The 5,408-nt window shown below is 45.6% G+C and overlaps 1 pseudogene; it reads right to left on the bottom strand.

Annotated features, from left to right (window-relative positions):
* Nucleotides 1-1,040: 1,040 nt before the first annotated feature.
* Nucleotides 1,041-4,745, bottom strand: LOC101573330 (annotated as a pseudogene).
* Nucleotides 4,746-5,408: the final 663 nt, after the last annotated feature.

Below are 5,408 nucleotides of genomic sequence, written 5' to 3' on the forward strand. Positions count from 1 at the left end.
GTACACATTTTTGCATTTCAATGATGTAGTCCTAACTTCTTTTTCCAAAAAATGATTTTATTGACAGATATTTCATATAACTATAAAATTCAAGGAGTGTGTGCTTGTGTTTCTGAGGATTGAACCCAGTATCCCACTGAGCTATATCCCCACCATTTTTTTTAGTTTTTATTTTTAGACAGTATCTTACTCAGTTGCTAATTTGCCTAGTCTGTGCTCAAACTTGTAATCCTCCTTTCTTTCTTTTTTTTTCTGATAACACCTTTTTAATAGGTCAAAGTAACTGTACAGTTCATTATATTCTTCCTGACAATAATTTATATCCCCCAACAAACTAAAGGGAGGGTGTATTTTTCAAAAATTATCTAACAGAATAGATGGATATCTACAGAGAACCAAATCCCTCTGTTCCTCTTAATTCTCTCCTGGGAAGACAGACACAATGAAGGGTTAGTTAGCTCCAGTGGCTGTAAAATAGTCAACATGGCTTTAATTTTTATACATTATATAAAAATGGAAAACAGGGATGGTTCTGCTCAATGCAGATTGGAGGTGATCTGGTACAAAGCATTTCTGCTTCCAAGAGAAATTACATTGCTACAAAAAAACTGGCACATTATTCTGGTGAAAAAGACAAGAGTTTTAGTTGTGTCCTACCGCTAGTTCCCAACCCAATACTTCCATATCCATAAGAAAGTAAAAGTCAGGAGAGACAGAAAAGGTGGTAGTTTTTTTTTTTTTTTTCTGAAACAACTTGAGTCTTCAAAATATAGCTTTTATATTCTTTCTTTGTAAATGGGATTAGCATATTGCAATGGAGGGGTGTTCTAACAAACAAAAGCCCCAGTCTGAATAACTCCAAGGCAGGAAAAGAACTCTCTGCCTCACGAGTTCCGGGGTTCTTCACACATGCTCTCTTCTTCCAATAGCAGTGAAGGCAGGTCAGGAATGAGCACGGCCCCTGGACATTCCCACTGGAGCACACCCCAGTGCTAACACCAACTCCTTCATGAGAAGCTCCTTTAAAAAAGTTTTTTTTCTTTCCATTTTGAGACATGGTCTCTGAGAAGGCCAAACTTCAACTTTCAATCCTTCTACCCCAGCTTCTCAATAGCTGGGATTATGGATGGGCACCACCATGCCTGGTCTTTTCAAAAAAGCTTAATTTAATGGACACTTTTCATTCTCAGAAAAATGTCCATTTGGATCCTGGACTTTTCTGATCATCATGATTTTAAACGAACAAAAATGAACTCAAATCAAAACATGGTTAAACTTGTCTGTGCGAGATTTTCAACCAGCTGTCATTCAGTTGGAGCTGTAAGCGCTGGCGGCCGAGGACACGGGTTAATTCCTCACTGCTGGTGGAAGGCTAGAGAACACTTTCCAAGGGGTAGAAAGACGCACTCCTGGGTGGCTCAGTGTGGTCTCATCTGCCCAAGCATTTTCAGTCTTGCTTGGTCAATGACATCAAGAAGGTTCTTGGCGTCCACAGCCAGGGCGTGAGCTGCTGTCAGCATCTGCTTCTTGTACTCCTGCTGCAGGCTGGTCATCATGTACTGCTGGGCCAGCTTCATCTTGCTGATGAGCTCCCCCAGGTTGGAGTTGAGCAGCTTCTGCGCCATCTCAACCTCTCAGTGCGTGCTGGCTGGGAGGACAGGAATGGTCTCATCCACGGTGGCCAATAACATCCGCAGGGCCAAGCCAACTTCCTTCACCATAGGAACGTACTCCTCTGGTGGGGCTGGCTGGATTTTGCTGAACATCTCGATGACAGCTTTCACCAGGCCCGTCACCTTCTCATACACTTTGTCATTGGGCCGGTCCAAGTTGGCAGTAGGAGGGGGGCTGATTTCCTGGGGCTGAAGCTTGACACCCTCACTGTAGCTGTCCCCAGGGCTGCTGAGGCTGGCAATGCTGCCTAGATGACAGGGGGCTCCGGGGCGTGGTGGTTTCTTTGGTGGCACTGCAGGATCTGGTTTACCCACAGGCTGATAGATGTGCTGGTTTCCAGTCAGATCCTGAAGACTCCCATCCTCCCTGTCGATGCTGCCTCAAGAGAGCCTCATGTCAGGTTTCAGAAATCTCTCCTCTTTTTCCAGCCAACGCTGATCTTCCTCCATTTCCTGCCGCTGTCGGATCAGCCGCTCTTCCATCAGGTGGGTTGGCAACACTTGCCTAATCCCTCGTAGGTCCAAGGCTGCTGAGTCCTCCATGCTGGGCTGCCACATAGGTGTCTCTTGAGATCTATGATTCCATGTCTCTGTCTGGTCCAAGAGAGATGCCTGACCTTGGTAGATGCTGCCAGCTATAGCTGTGATTCCATGTGAACCAGGGTAGCCAGAGACCTGGTAATGATTGGTCTGGACCATGTGCTGTGGGCTGGGATAAAATCCTTCGCTGGATCTCGGACTAGGATAACCAGGTCTGCTGGGCTTGGGCGGTGCTTCATCAGATCCTCCAGAATCCCAGGAAACCATGGCCTGTCTTCTCGATTCCATCCTCATCCGTTCTTCTTGCTGGGCTTTCTCTTCCTCTAGGATTGTGCTGAGCTGAGCTTTAAGTTCAGTAAACCTGGGCTGTCTGCTGGGATCATAGGCCCAGCATTTCGTCATAAGGCTGTAGAGGGTAGGAGGACAATTTGGAGGCATTGGTAATCTTTCCCCATTTTCAATTCGACCAATCACATCATTGTTCTTCACTCCTTGAAAAGGCTTCACACCATGCATCAGTATCTCCCACATACATACACCAAACATCCATACGTCACTAGGTGAGGTAAAACGTCGAAAATTGATCGACTCTGGAGCCATCCATTTAATAGGCAATTTTCCTTTGGAAGCTTTGTAGTAAGTACTATCTTCCATGTATTGGGATAACCCAAAGTCTCCTAACTTCACACCATCATTTGAGGACACCAAGACATTCCGAGCAGCAATGTCCCTATGTACAAATCTTTTGCTCTCCAGATATGCAAGCGCTGTACTGAGCTGATAGGCATACAGGATCAAAGATGCCAGATCCAAGCTGTATTTCCTCACTTGTAAAAATGACCTCAGCTCTCCCAATGTGCATAGCTCCATTATTATCCAGACAGGATTCTCTGTTATCACACCAATCAGCTTCACAATATGAGGGTGGTCAAACTACCACATTGTTAAGGCTTCTTGAAGAAATTTCTCTCTCATGCTGTCTGAAGTACAGTTTTTACATGTTTTAATTGCAACTGCCAAAGCTAGATTCTCTGGACTCATATACATGCCCTGATGTACATCACCAAATTGGCCTTCTCCAATACATCGTCCAAGTTCTATTCTTTCTCTTTGAATCTCATAATCCCTGGTTGAAAGCATGGTGTAAGTATCTTCTTCATCTATAATCTCTGCATAATCATCTGTCTCTGATACGGAGACAGCATGTGTTCGGACACCCTGCTTCTCACTGTTGGCCAACTTGGGAATTGATGGCAAAGCCCGTTTGCCTTCTTCCTGGGGTCTGATGATAAAGGACTGTGTGGCTCCATTCACCAGTTGACAGTATCCGTCTATCAGGTCAGCCATGTTCTCCGCTATGGTTAGGGACGGTGCCGTCACTGTCAGAGGCTCAGGTGCACCTGCTATTTTGAGCTGCAGCATTCCTTTTCTGTCCTTGTCTTCACTGTTCGAATACTGAATGGTCTGCACTTGGTTGAAGTTGGCCAGATGTGTGGGATTGCATCCTTTGTCTGTCAGGTAACTGATCCCTTCTTCCGGGCCGATAGCCAGTTCCACTGAAATAATCCAGCTTGACCCAAGGGCACATTTGAAGCATTCTTTGTCAAATCTGTATACTGGAGAGAGGATTTCAAAGAATTTCAGAATACTTTCTTCTCTATTAAGGTTGGCAAACTGTCTAAATGTTTGTTGGATCAGTTTTCTTAGTGTTTTAGCCTTGACAGAATCCAGTAAACTCTTAGGAAAAAATCGCTTTAAACCAACATCTTTTTCTAATACTTCATAGTTGGACTTCTTCTCTAGTGCATTGCCCCGCATCCCCCAGTATGATCGTTGTATTTCAAGACAACCCAACTTCAGAGCAATTTCCTGGTCCACTTGATCAGCTATCTCTAACATGTAGTCACTCTTCACCTGTTGATAGAAGAAATTCAGAGTTGGCTTGTCTTCGGTAAACTGGTTTAGAAATCCTTTCGGCAAATAACGAATAATCAGTTCATATTTCCACTCCTCTCGTGGGTGGGCGAGCTCATACTTCTCCCTCACACTGGAGACACCCATGTCCACATGCAGCCAGTGAACCTCCTCTGACCGCAGGTGACTGAGGTGAAATCCATAGCAGGCCATGTGCTTTACTTTGTGACTGTCCACTATCTTCTGAATGATGCCCCTTACATCAGTTGCATCTCCATGTCTGATAATACCAGCCCAGGTGGTTGGCTCACTATTGCTTTCAGAATAATGAAAGACTTTTAATACTCGCTCCATCGCACCAGAAGAACGTTCCATGCCAGTAGCCAGGTGAGGCTTAGCACTTGAATTTGGTGTATGATTCAAATTTGGGTCAAGGTAAGCAGCTGCCATTATTTTGCTAGATGCTATGTATCTGTCATATTCCGGCTGCGGCACGGCGCTAGGCTGAGGAGAGGGGGACAGCGGCTGGGCGGCGCCGGGTACCGCTGCGGCTCTCCCTCCCACGCGCACGCCCGGGCGCATGGCGGTCAGGGCTGCGGCGGGCTCGCGCCCTCTGGCCGTGCTGAGTCGGCGCGGGCCCGCGCGTGCGCCTTAGCGGTGAGGCGCACGTCAGCCCCCGTGATCCTCCTTTCTGAGCTTCAGAGAGTGCTGGGATTACAGATCTGAAGCACCACACTTGACAGTGAGGGAGTGTAGTGTTGGTCAATAGCATTCCCCAATTGCACAACATTCTATTGTCCCGGGGCCAGGGAGATGGCTCAGTGGAATAAGCGCTTCCCTGGCAAGCGCAAGGGCCTGATTTCAATCCCCGGTTCCCCAAAAAAAAAAAAAAAGAAAAGAAAAAAGAAAGAAAGAAAGAAAAGAAAAATCGTATTAAAAAGTAAGAGCCTGGGGCCAGGGAGATGGCTCAGTGGAATAAGCGCTTCCCTGGCAAGCGCAAGGGCCTGATTTCAATCCCCGGTTCCCCACAAAAAAAAAAAAAAAAGAGCTTAAGAACCAAATTTTATGAAGCCAGTTGAAGCCATTTTATAATGCAGTAAGGGAGAAATAAGAGAAAAATAGAACACATCTATGAATTTTTTAAGTCCACATTGGAGTGGTTTTTGGTCCCTTCTAGGATTTCCTGAAGCCCTGTAGACTGTTATTCACTATTCGCATATGCATATATAAAAATATACCATCTATAAATAGCCATCTGCCTTTTCAGTGAAATTAAAGATG

The sequence above is a fragment of the Octodon degus genome, unplaced genomic scaffold (genome assembly GCF_000260255.1).
Source record: "Octodon degus isolate 3935 unplaced genomic scaffold, OctDeg1.0 scaffold00417, whole genome shotgun sequence".
NCBI lineage: Eukaryota > Metazoa > Chordata > Mammalia > Rodentia > Octodontidae > Octodon > Octodon degus.